Consider the following 14,322-nt stretch of genomic DNA (forward strand, 5'->3'; position numbering starts at 1 on the left):
CTCAATCTTTGCCGTTTTACTTCTTAGTTTTAGTTCGAACTCTGCGAGATCATAGCGCGATTCCCGCTCTAGATTTGAAAGGAAGTGACTACTTCTAAAAAGCTAGGGGTCATGTGTCTCTGAATGCGATATACTGTAAGGTCCTCTAAAAGCATATTATAAATATGCATATTATAATCAAAGCATATTATAAATGTTTGGAGTGTATTACTTACCGCGTTCATTCCAGCACAGTTTTTTTTTGCGGGCCATTTGACATTATAAAACACAATTTAAATTTACCATAACTTTTTTACAGCTATAGAAGAACTGCTGAATGTCTGCGCACGCTTCGCGAAGACTTCTGACAAAGTCCCTCAACGTAAATTGCTCTTTTAACTGCGCGGAGTAGGACCTAGTGTCATATGGAGTTTAATGCCCTGAAGCAGCACATGAGATATGTGGGACGACGTAATTGGGAGCGGCTGATAAGTTGAACTCACCTGCTGCTCTTTCGTCTCCACTGACATTGTACATCACACGAGAGTTTTTTGTATTTCGCCTTCTTCGAAACGCGGGGGACACGGCCACGCTACAACTGCGGGAGGGCAATACAGTCCGCAAATAGACGTACCGATATCCAAGAAGGCTCCTTTTCATCCATTGTGATTGGAATTTTTGAAACGTGAGCCAATTGATGCCAGGAAGACTAATGACGAAAATATTACTTATGTATGGACAGGCATAAGCGTGCATGTTGTCGTAGTTGCTAAATCTATTTCCATGAAAGTGTTTAAAATGAAGGAAGCATGAATTGTATCTTCCATGATACGTTTTTTCAATAGGCTCATAAGAGGTGGAACAGTATCAGTGAACTGCAACAGTAAATCAAACGCCGCATTTAATGAGCGATGTGCTGAATGATGTACCAATGTGATTCCTGCATTTCAAAGTTTGTTTTCGGAAATCCGGAAGAGCTGAAACCACAGCAAGGATAGCAAGCTGCTCGTCTTTAAAAAAAACTGCTCACATTTAAACAGTCCGGAAGTCCTCTCTGAAGTCTTGTTTTTCACAATGATGCTTAGATTTTATGAGCGCATATTTTGGTCAACTCAAGACGCTTATCCTAAGCTTCAACAAGGGGAAGCTTTGGGCCAGTTGGTCAGACATGTTGGGGAGGAGGGATAACCGCAAACTTGACAGGACTGAAGATCGAGAAGAGGACAGGACGAGCGCTCGTCCTGTCCTCTTCTCGATCTTCAGTCCTGTCAAGTTTGCGGTTATCCCTCCTCCCCAACTTATCCTAAGCATGTGCACTATTGTCACGTGGTGCTGACTGTAGTCCGCAGAGCGGGAAGACAGTAAAAATCATCATCATCATCAGCCTGACTACGCCCACTGCAGGGCAAAGGCCTCTCCTATGTCTCTCCAATTAACCCTGTCCTTCGCCAGTTGCGGCCACCATATTCCCGCAAATTTTTTAATCTCATCCGCCCACCTAATTTTTTGCCGCCCCCTGCTACGCTTGCCTTCTCTTGGAATCCACTCCGTTACCCTTAAGGACCAGGGGTTATCTTGCCTTCACATTACATGCCCTGCCCAAGCCCACTTCTTCCTCTTGATTTCAACTAGGATGTCTTTAACCCGCGCTTGTTCCCTCACCCACCCCGCCCTCTTCCGATCTCTTAACTTACACCTATCATTTTTCTTTCCATAGCTCGCTACGTTGTCCTTAACTTAAGCTGATGGCTTCTAACAAAATTCATTATTTTGGCCTGACTTGCGCCCGCAAAGAACTGAATATGTCGGCGGCGGCGTAGCAAGAAGCGTGCTCGGCGGTCCTCCAACCGAATGCCCGCCGCTGTCGGCCGTGCTCATTTTAAAGCTGATGACGAACTTTTGACATAACGCGTGCAATGTTACTAGAATATTCTGGAACAACGTAGAATCGGCTCCGCCTGGATGCGATCAGTCGAGATAAATCTGGTCGCGTCTCGCATCACAAAGCGATAAAGTGGCGTGCCGGCAGCTTTGAAGAATGAACAAACACTACAAAGACTCGCGGCATTACTGCCTTCTCAGGAAGCATCGACCCGATGCTTTAAAAGATAAGACGACTACAAACAAATAAACGCATTGTGCAAAAATAAACACCGAGTGTGGAAACACAGCGTCCTTTAGGGCTCATGTTAGGGCTTTATACGGACAACATGCACAACTTCTGGTCGAACGCGGCGTCACTGAGATGCAGGCGGTTCGTGAGGGACGAGTTCATAGTCCAGTTTACTTAGCGAACGAGAAACCTTGTAGAGGCCGAAAGAGTGGCGCAAAAACTTTTCACTCAGTCCGCGGCGGTGAATGGCCATCCAAGCCGGTCTTCTGGCTTGTATTACGCGTTGCGTCTTCGCAGGTTGTAGCGTCATGGTGTCGGTCCGCTGCTGGCCTTTGATTCGTAATCGGGCACGTCTACGAGCTTCTTCTGCGCGCTGAAGGTGGGTGGTGACATCGACGTTATCTTCCCTGGCATGGACGAACCTAAAAGGCGTCATCCGGGTGGTCTCCTGCACTGCAATGTTGTATGCGAAGACGATGTAAGGACGTCCCAGGTCTTGTGTTCTGCGTCGACAGAGATGGCGAGCGTATAGGCAATGGTTTTGTTCAGGCGCTCGGTCAGTCCGTTGGTCTGCGGATGGTATGCAGTTGCCCTCCGGTGGCTTGTTTGGCTGTAACACAAGATGGCTTGGGTCAGTTATGCCGTGAATGCGGTTCCTCTGCCCGTGATGAGCACATCGGGGGCGCCGTGTCGCCGAAGAATGTACTCCACGAAAAATTTGGCGACCTCTGCTGCTGTTCCGTTGGGTAGGACTTTTGTCGCGGTATAGCGGGCCGGATAGTCGTTCGCTATTGGTGTCTTCGGCTGACGGCACTCGTGGAGTTTTCTACGCACTCGTGCGGTGCCCCACGTTCGGCTGGATGCCACTGGTGCAGTGCCGTACATTCGGGTGGGACGAGCACGACACGTGTGCGTGCCACCGCGCCACCGTGGAGACCGACGGTGGAGCGCGGTGCAAACCCGTCGTGCAGCGCGCGCTAGCAGACGACGCTGTTCACGCTCGTTGGTTGACGCAGCATCGACGAAGAGGAAAAACGGACGAAGCATTACAAGTGGGCACATTTTAAAAAAAAAGGTTGAATATTACAGCAGCTGCAATGCATTTATTCGCGCTGCAATCACGCAGCCACCGGCCGGCAAGCATGTGCCTTCAGTTATGAGGAAATTAAAGGTTTGTCTTGCAAGTTCTGCCTTGGCTCTTGCAGCGAACGGCATATGTTGTTCATCCAGCATGCCTGCACTTTATAACATGGAGCTTTTTGCCAACGTATGCGCAGCTAGGTTAAATGATATTAATAAAGCGACAATGTGGGGCGCTTAGCGGATTGCGAATCACCTGCTGAAACCGGCAAGCATAACGCCTTGGAGTGGTGTCTTACAAAGTTACGCCCCCATAGTTAATCGCAGTATCTCACGAGCAGGCTCGTGGGTCCCGCGTTTCCCGCCGATTCTATGAACGCAAAAGCGCGGTACTGCATTGTTCTGAAGAGGCTGTTGCTAATTGTACAAACTGTTGACTGCTCTCGTTGGCGTCGGCCGCTCGTAGGAATAGCCTCTGAGAATATCGAGGGTCTCGGAGGCCTCGGTTAACAGACGGCAGGAAGAGCAACGGCACTCTGCGAGTGTTTCGCACGTTCAGCTGATGTGCAAGGAGACGTGCCACTCGTGCAGTATTTGACATCACTTCCTGCGCACCGGCACGGAGGCAGTGCGTGTCAGCCGAAGACACCGTATGATTATCCACTTATTTCCAGACCTTGACCGCGGGAAAGGGCCATGCAAGTGCATGCCGATCTGCTGAAAGGACCTTCAGATGGGTTCAGTGGGGTTCAGAAATCCTGCTGGTTGGGTGGGAGGTGTTTTTCATCGCTGACTATGGCGGCAAGTTTTCACATGACGGCCGACAACGGCAGACAGTCGGGGGCAGTAATACTCGTCTTTAATGCGGCGGAGGGTGCGAGAAAAGCCGAAATGTCCATCTGTGGGCTCGTCATGTGAGAACTTCGTGTAGGCTAACAGTTGCAACAAGCAAGTAGGCTGTTTTGTTCGCAGCGAAGTTCTTCACGAGGACAACATTCTGTAAACAGAACGCAGACAATCCTCGCTTGAACGAGGCGGGGGGGTCAGGAAATCTTGCCTTCCAAGTGTTCGATGAGAGTCGGGGTGCGATCGTTTCTGCTGTGCAAAACACCTGAAGCTCATGGGCCCAGGTAACCGTCATCATTGTCGTCTGGTGGCGGTGTGTCTACAGGGCCTCGTGACAGGCTGTCGGCGTCAAAGTGCTTGCGTCCGGACGGTGGCCGCAGATTCCTGGAGGTGCAGGCTGCATTGAGGGAGGCGACTTGAGGGGTCCTTCAAATTTGTATTCAGCACAGTGCCTGGGGTTCGCTGACCATCTTGAACGGTCGTCCTTAAAGGTAGGGGTGGAATTTCGGCGAACCCATATGATGGCGAACCACTTCTAATATGTCGAATAGCTAGCCTCGGCCTTGGACAGGCAACGGCTAGCGTATGCGATTACTTTGCTCTGCAGACCAACGCTGCTTGCGTCGTCGTGAATTACAGCCTCTACGTTTTCATTAAAGTGTGCAAGGATCGGTGGGTTCTGAAACCACGCTGAAGTTCCTTGAAGGCGCTTCCATTTAAATGGCACGTCCGCCTTTGTCAGTTGAGTCAGAGGATTCGGGATGCGCGAAGATCTCTTGACAAATCGTTGGTAATACGCGCACAGCCCGAGGAATCTGCGGACAGCTTTCTTACCCGCCGGCGGTGAAAAAATTGCGATAGCAGCTGTTTTCTGCTGGTCTGGGCGTACTCCCTCCTTGATAACGACGTGGCCTATAAACAGCAGCTCTCCATAGGCAAAGCGGCACTTCTCTGCTTTCAACGTTAGGCCAGACGATTTGATTGCGTCTAGCACTGTTCGAAGCCTTTTTAGGGGCTCTCCAAAGTTCGGGGCGAGGACAACGACGTGATCTAAATATACCAGACTAATCTGGAACTTAATGTCAGCCTGCACTGTATCCATTACTCTCTCAAAACGCCGAAGTGCGGAACATTGACCAAATGGCATCACCTGAAACTCGAAGAGGCCATCCGGAATGTTCAGTGCGGTGTTCCAGTGCCCTCTTTCATCGACCTTAATTTTGCCAGCACCCGCTGTTGAGCTCCATCGATGAAAAATACTTGGCCTTGCAGACCCGGTCCAGTGTAGATAGATGCGGGGGAGGGGGTAGACGTCCATTTTTGTTATGTTGTTCAAGCGACGGTAATCACCGCAGAATCGAAATTCGCCGTCTTTCTTCCTGGTTAAAGGCTGGATGACGTAGTCGCGAAGAATTTCTTCCATATGCTTCCGAATGGCTTCTCGTTCTCGCGGCGACACTCGGTAGTTTTTTTGGTGGAGAGTTTGGGCGTTGTCGTCTGTGATAATGTGATGCGTGGCAATCGGCGTTTGTCGGACCATCGGCGATGACGAAAAGCACTGGCTGTAGCTTCGAAACAAATTGAGGATCTGGCTTTGCCTGCTCCGTGGCTGGGCGGGGTTAATGTCGAAGGTGGGTGGTTTTCTTGACCACGCGAATCTTCTGCGGATGGGCCGGAGAGGACGAAGAAGGCTTGCACGTCGGATATTTCGTCGAAGAAAGTAATTTTCGTTCCTCTCTTAACGTGCCGGTATTCTTCGCTGAAGTTGGTCAGCAGTACTTGAGCTCGGCCATTGCGGAAATGAGTGAATCCTCTTGTGATGCCTGTTCCTCGATCCTGAATTACAATGCAATGCAATGCAAAGGTACACTCTAGAGAGATTACAATACAAAATAAATATTGCACCTGAAGTGCACTAACACAAGAGAGAGGCAAACATATAAAACAGAATTTGTTCACCGGGCACTGCACAGTCCGACAACCAGAGGTTCAAGACGGAGCCGTCCCGCAGGTTGCCGCACGTTGCCTCGTTGGTCCGCGGCTGGGCGAGCGGTGTTGACCCGGGAGTCGAGCGGGCGAGTTTCTCTAAAGCTAGAACGGTGGCTCGGGCTAAAAGATAGCGGTCAACCCCTTCGTATGCAGGCAAGGTCCCCGTCTGCACGTTCTTCGCGCCAAGGCAGGCGCACACATACGCACACTATAAGCTTCGCAATTGCCGCCTCCCGCTCGCGCAGGGCGTGTGTCCCCATTTGTCAGGGGCGAGGACAGTCTTCAAGATGCTTCAAGATCTTTCTTGTTTTGCGTAGCTGCCAGCGAGCAAATGAAGGGGAAGAGGGCATCATTTAGCACGCTCAAGGCTACGCCCTCTCCGTCAGCACTGAATACAAACAACTCCAACATTCTAAAAGAATCGACGACAGGGGCTGACGCAATCTCTTTAACGCCGCGCCGGCGAGCGATGGTGGAGAGGACAGCAATAGACACAAGGCTAGGCTTTCTCCGGAGTTTCTTTCTCCCCTGTTCTAACAGCACGCGCTGGCTAGATCGCTTCCTCGCGGCGCTGTTTTTTTTTAAATCCGCCCAATTTTGGAACAGGGATGCTCTCTTCCACCGAAAACGTGATCAGCTTGGTTCGCATGTCAATCATCGCCTGGTGCTCATTAAGTAAATCCATGCCCAAGAGCAATTCGCGGGAACTATGCGGTAGCACAACGAAGGTCGCAGGATAGGTATGTTAATGAACAGAGGGTGTGGCAACAGGTGGTTCACGTCGTGGCCTTAGGGTGTGTCGCTTGGGCTCAGGACTGCGTACTGCAGGACCGTAGGTCAAGGCTGGAGCTTTAGGTGGAGGTGTCGATGACGGGGGGCCAAACGCATGCTGCACTTATTCGCGCACGATTTCCTCAAGGGTCGCTACTTGAGGCTGGCTTGAAAATGGCAACAGGCGACTCAGCTCTTCCTGTACAATTTCGCGGATGACATATTGGTGGTTTTCTGCGAATGCGGTGCCATTCGAGAGGGTAATCGAGGTCACTTGGAGCTGCCCAGGAAAATGGCGTGCTCGTGCTTCTAAGGTTTTCTCAATGGTGGCTGCTGCACTAGTGAATTCGCGACCGTCTTCGGTGGATTGCGGGTCGGACCACCGAAAAGTGCTTCTTTACCACCACGCATCAAAAGTTCCACCTTCTTGTCCTATGTCATGTCAGAATCGGCACATCGGAAAAGGAGCTTCATGTCTTCTACGTACACAGTCACTGCCTCATTCAGGTTCTGGATATGTCACTGTAGAAGCAGCTGAGCTCTTTCTTTCCTGACGATGCTTGTGATTGCCTTCAGGAACTCCTGCTTGAATGATTCTCACGTCGCAGACTAGATTCGCGGTTTTCGGATCAAATTCTGGCTGCTCCTTCTAGGACGGAGAAACCATGGCTTACTTTAGTCTGGACATCCCAACTGTTGAATACGGTGACACGGTGAAACTGTTCCAGCCATTCTTCAGGATCCTCACCCGGTGAACCGTTGAACGTGGGTGGCAGTCGGGGCTGGTGCAAAATAATGGGGGCTGGTGTCGTAGCCATATTTTAGGTCGGAATTGAGGAGTCCTTCTTTCCTCGCGTGCAGTCCGGTAGTAGTCCGAATTCAGGTGAAGCTACTCTGGAGGCGACGGCTGCTTCGCACTTCGTCTTCGGTTGGGCCGGCTTGTGCGGTTTTCTCAGCTTGGGCTGCTTTGGCGGCTCCCAGGGGGTGTGGGCGACAGGGGCATCCACTAGCACCTCCACCAGATGTCACGTAGTGAAGACTGTAGTCTGGAAAGAAGAAATACAGCGAAAATGGCTTCTAAACAGAACTCTTTATTTGGGCTGACTTGCACCCACAAAGGACTGAATTGGTCGGCGGCGGCGTAGCAACAAGTGTACTCGGCGGTCGTTGAACCGAATGCCCGCCGCTCTCGCCCATGCAAAATTTAAACCTCATAACGAACTTTCGAGATAAAGATAGCAAAGCCACTAAAACATTCTGGAACAACGTATGAACGGCCCCACCTTGATGCGATCAATCGAGATAAATCTGTTCGCGTCTAGCATCACAAACAAAAGGATAAAGTGGCGTGCCGGCAGCGTTGAAGAATGAACAAGCTCTACAATTTTTCGCTGCACCGTAGTCAAGGGCTGAAGGAATGCTGCAGAAAAGAGTGAATAATAAGAAAAGAGTGAATAACCCCTCCTCCTGAAAATGAAGGGAAGAAACAGCTGCGCTGTGTTGCACGGTGTATCGCACAAGCTGGAACTGACAGGTAACAAAACTGTTTGCTCTGAAAAACTTTCCAAGCTTCTAAAGTTAGCGAGGCCTCTCGCAGCCGGTGACTTCAGCGCTCCAGAAACATACGAGGCCAGTGCACTGTGGGCGTTGACTGCCACATTCTTTTGAGCGGCGATCATTGCTACGAAGCCAAGCGATTGTGGGCTAATTGAGTGGCTTCGGGAAAATGACAGCAACGTTGGTTGCCTTCGGGACGGACCTTTTGCTTTGGGTTGTAGTAAGTGCAGAGGCGCGCCTTTGTAATCGACTAGTGTGTTGTGTAGTTGTTGTGTATGACTAGTGTAGTGTAGTAATTAGCAGAGCCCATGATCAGATAACCAAAGGAATCGTGGCAGCGTAAATAATTAAATGGTATTGGAACGCAAAATTTTGTGCTGCATCTGTCTTATTGTTCAATAAAGAATTCATCTTCGTGCACTCTCTCGATCTCTCCACTTATCATTTATTCTTCGTTTTTGCTTGTACATGTTTGTTTCCCGTTTGATTAACGCTTATCTTCCTTCAGACCTGTTGTAGCTAATGCATGTCAACCCTTTCTAATATAAAGGCCCGCTGGAAGTTAACGCTGTGCTCATATTCGGTTGGCCCATGTCCTGGCGCACTGCAAGAGCTTAACAAATCTTATGAGCTTTAAAAGCGCCCATCTCCTGAAGTGCATGAAGGGTTTATTGAAATGCTCTGAAGCAACTTTAATTCTCGAACAGGTGCTTTGTTATGCATTATAAATACAAGTATCGTTACCGAAGTAGTCGCAACCGATTGGTAGAAACACTGGCTATTCTATTGCACAAAAATGGCGTTAAAAGCAAGCTATAACTAGCGAGTTATATCGATCCTTTCAGAAAAACATATTTATATTGTTATGCATACCGTCCTTGAGGCTAATGATGTTTTTTTTCTGACCATCGGTTTGGCTTTATTTGAGGAAGATGAACTCACCTAGCTTTATATTAAGTGTGTGATGTTTTAAATACCACATTTGAACAAGATACACTTGCATGTTTTCAGTTTTTAGACGTACCTTAAGCATTTGGTAGTGTCAATCACAGCATATTGCGCCAGAAGTTGTACCATTACGACGTTCGAGGTCCAGTCCTGTCTCTTTTATTGAATTACCACACAAGTCGTACACAAACCGTAGCATTTTCAGATATTCAAAATGGTCCGTATGCCATAAGAAAAAAAGTTCTATTTTAGCATCTGTGTTATTTAATGTTCATGTAAATTATCTTAGTCTTAAACATACCAGTATAAGGTTTTTCAATATGTTTATTTTATTGTTCTCCTTCGGGCAACATACAGGAATTGCCCACGAGGCAAGAGAAAAGGAGGTGCTGAACCTCCTGACTGGGCCTTGTCCTCGTCTGGGTACAGCAGCAGGAGCGGTATTGCATTATACAACAAAAAAAAGGCTGTCTTTGCCATCACTTACACAACAGACGCATCATAAACAGTTCTTGTAAATATATACAGATAATAAAATAATAATACGCACTAAATCACATACAAAAATGGTACACAAATGCAATACATTAGGGTTGTTCGAACCGACATAACATTACATCAAACGGAACCAGAAGTAAGCATTTTGTCGTCTTGGACACAACATTAAACAAAAAGAAAGACGAAGAGATGCGTTTAAAACCCCTGGGCGTGGAACTATTTTTAGCAGCATCTATTACAAACGGATGAGAATTACACATCAACGTGATTTGGGGCTCAATTGATTGTGTTCCGTAGTTAGTACGAGGCCTATTTACCACAACAGAAGTCTGACGCAAGCTGTAACCAGTAGATCTATTTAGCTACGTGTTAAAAAATTAATGTAATTTGTTTTATTTCGTTATAAATAAACACACATATTTTGAGTTCATACATGGTTTTCACAGGGATCTTTCGAGACTGTGTATTTGCCGAGCAACTATTTGTGTTGTCTCCTGCAGGTAAAAATTACCGAGCTGCACGCGACTGCAGGGCTGATATTTTTTATAAGTCAGTCTTGTTACAAGTACCCCAGATAAGAAGACAATAACTGATGCGAGAATGGATGAGAGAGAAATACAACTGTCTTTTCAGCGAGAAAGGTATAAGATCTCGAAGCCGGGAAAGCATACCAATAGCTCTCGCTATCTTGACACGGGTGTGGTTTATGTGGTCGCTCCAGCCTAGGTTGTGATGGAATTTAACTCCTAGAAAGGAATGGGAGCTGACACGTTCAAGGTAGCTCGAGCCGTAGCGAAGCTTAAAATCGTAATATATTGGCTTGTTTTTTGCACAAAAAAGCATAAATTTAGTTTTTTCTCGTTGAGTTCAAGACCATTTAAGTTTAGCCGTACACTAAGATTTAATAGCCACGTGTTAGTAGTGTTTTCAAGTTCATTAAGATTTGTTCCCGAGAAGAATACATTCGTATCGTCTGCATAAAATACTATATCATCAGTTTGAGGAATGTTAACTATATCGTTTATATAGATCAAGAAGAGCAAAGGGCCTAATATAGATCCTTGCGGTACACCATATTTTAGTCTTTGGGTTTGATTTATAGCCATGTAGGCATACGAACTGAAAACGCGACTCAAGGTAACTGCGCATGAGTTGAAGTGCTATGCCCCTAATTCCACATATTTCCAGTTTTCTTGGCAAAATATGATGTTTGATGGAATCGAAGGACTTGCGGAAATCTAGAAATATTCCAACGGTGTAGAGTTTATCCTCCATATTTTTAATTATTTTATTTTTAATTTGTACGAGGACCATTTCAGTTGATCTTCCTTTCTGGAACCCGTACTGCTTTGTTGATATGATGTTTTTTGCAACAAAAAGTTGTCGAGGCGTTTGTGTATGACACGTTCAATCACTTTCGAAAAAAGAGGCAAAACTGAAATCGGCCTATAGTTGTTCAGGTCACTGTATGTTCCTCCCTTGTGAATGACGACGGCACGAGCTATCTTCATTTTCGCAGGAAAGATTCCCGAAGCGAGTACGCGGTTGGAGATGTAAGCGAGGGGTTTTGAGATTAAGTGGACAGTTTCTTTTATAGGTGCGGCTTTAATGTCGTCGTGGCCAGCTGTCGATCGGTTATCGAACGAGTTTACGATAAGGTTTATCTCATCCTCAGAAGTGGGCGTTAAAAATGTACTTTCAAGAAGCGTCTGCCCTATATATCTCTCCAGACTGCTGTGAGGCAATGAAAGAGATAAAAAGTTTCCAGCACCTGCGTTAGCTAGATGATCATTGATAAGGTTAACTAAGTTTTGCTCCGAATAAGTGGCTCCATTTATAACTAATTCAAATGGTATACTAGAAACGTGCGTAGCGTTTAGTTCATTGAATTGTTTCCATGTTTTTCGGGGGTTATCTGCGCACTTTTCGAACTTATGTTGATAAAATCTACACTTGGCCTTTTTCAAGTCAGAGCTAAGTTTGTTTCTGAACCGCCTGAATTCTTGCAGCTTTGCAATATCACGCGTCCGCAGAAACTGTTCGAACAGCTTATCCTTGTGTTTTATGCGCTTAAAAAGGTCATTCGTAACCCATTCTTTTCTTGCTTTCTTGTGCCGAACAATTGTTGTGAGTGGGAAAGCAGCATCGTAACAAATTTATAATTCGAACATAAAGATATCGTATGATACAGATGGATCGGGTTCCTTATATACGTTCGCGAGTTCAAGTTTTCAACAAGTGAATGAAAGGTCTTTTTTCCGCCGTCATTGATGATACGGATAGTATTATTTGTGCATTTTGTACGCGTGGCGATCGGTAATGCTACAAAAATTGGTAGATGATCGCTCAATCCTCAACAAAGTACACCGGTGCAACTAGCAGACTTCGAAAAATCTGTGAAACATAAGTCGATCAGCGTACTTGTATTCGATGTGACTCTCGTAGGCTGTCAATCACGTTGTCACAACCATTTTGAAGCATAACTTCAAAAGGTTGAACTTTAGCAGGGTTATTAGAGTTTAGATCGATATTAAAGTCCCTATGATCACTACATGCCTCTTCCGGGAATTGACAAAATCCATGAGTGATTCAATGTAGTTTAAAAAAATTGACAGCGTGCCCTGGGGCAGTCGGTAGATGCATACGATGGCAATGTTTTTGCACATGATGGCAACAGTTTCAAGGTCGTCACACATGCAAGTAAAGTCGTCTATGGTATCATAGTGAAAACAGTCGCGGATAAATAGGGACACACCTCCACCACGTTTTTGCTCACGATAAACAGAAACGTGACTGTGCCCGGAAAAATTCGTAACATCAGTGACAATTGAGAACCATGTTTCTGAAAAAGCCAAGAAATCAAAGGAACACTGTAGTTGTGAGAGGTATGTACCGACGTCATCTTGTTTGTTCCTCAGACTCGGTGTATTTAAATGAAAAAGAGAAAGCCCCTTTTCACGAAAACACTTGTTACTTTTCACCAGATCATAGAACGAAGTTGTCGTGTGGTACGCCATCTTGATTTTTTGAAATCAAAATACCTGTCGTCACTGACCTAAAGAATTTTGCTCAGGTCATTTTCGGTTGCAATCCTGATAGCACTATCCTGATAGCAATATAATCAGGCATTCTCAAATCTTAATCATGAGAAACAGCAAGTCGTTAGCCGATTCCGTAAAAACTTAACGCTAATAGCGAAAAAACTAAGCTTTTTTGGTTTCATAGCCCTGGTACCTATTACTGCACCTGTTTTTTTAGATTTATCTATGTGTGATAATTGTCCTGATCGTTAACGAATGTGGGTCGTCTATTAAATAGCTTAGAGTTCATCTTGTTGCTATGTCCTTGAATACGCTTACAGCTCATGTATATACTGCGCTGCTTAAAATAGTATGTTCACTGTATTACAATAAATTTGCATGCATCTTAGAACTGTCAACATGCTCTCAACTCACTAGCTTACTGTGTATTACGATATGGGATAAGCTGTTCCTTTCAGCGCTCCAGTTTCTGGCTTCATAAATTGAAGTGTTGCTTTAAAAAATTACTGAGTTTACTAAAATCTGCCTGCTACTGTATTTTTTTGCCTTTAAATGCCAATGTCGTCGCACAATGTCTTCGCAACCTGCTCGTCCTCAGTTTTCGTCTCCTGTATAAACTAACACTTCTAAAATATATTTACTCTAGAGAATTTTGTAATTTGTGTCCTCAGTACCAGAACTTCACGCACGAGAATGCTTTATTTCGCCTCGTAAGGGGAACAAGTACGAAGAACGGGTACGGGCCTTTAACAGCTTTCGTGGTGGTGCCTTTGTTTTAACCAGCTGAAAACACCTAAAATAAACTGTTGGAGAGCAATAGTCTTCATTACGTCTGTTGTTTTTTGTTTTTGGTGAAATGATTGTTTTCGTCTCTTAAAATTTGGTAACTTTTTCAATAGTTATGTCTACGAATGCAGCTGACGTCGGCATCTGCCAGGGACTGTCCCTCAGTTCTTCCTTGGCTTTGCCAGGCCGCAGCCTGCACTATGTTCTTTGAAAATGAACAAATTATTATCATTATAAGCGTTTCACAACTTCTGGTTGTGACCCTGCACTGCTAGTGGGGGAATCGCTGGAAGTCGTTGGGAGCTGAGGAGGGCCTTTTTGGGGTGGCTGTGAGGACTCAGGTTACTTTTTCGACGCCGATGGAAAGCAACAGAAGAAACATAATAACACCGAATCATGAGTTCCTTCTTCCAGATTTCTAGAGCTCTCTTTACGTAGAGAAAAAAGGAATTTGTATTCGTTCTAGCATTGCTCGTGTTGTGTCAGGCCTTTTTAGCTAAATTTGAGAGGTCACATCAGGGATTCCTTCATGACAAGCGTATGTCTAGAGTGCTTAGGTACTTTGACGCTTTTTGGTACTTGTAGAATTTTGTGCTAATGACTACTTCCCCTTGGTTGTAAATTATTTCTTAAGCACTTTCAAAGCTTCATCCTGCAGAATAGACAGAAGCTTGGGCATGTTGGTATGTCATTATCGGTACAAAAGATGAGGGA

Source organism: Amblyomma mixtum, chromosome 4 (genome assembly GCF_055824585.1).
Source record: "Amblyomma mixtum isolate Tamu chromosome 4, ASM5582458v1, whole genome shotgun sequence".
NCBI classification, from domain to species: Eukaryota; Metazoa; Arthropoda; class Arachnida; order Ixodida; family Ixodidae; genus Amblyomma; species Amblyomma mixtum.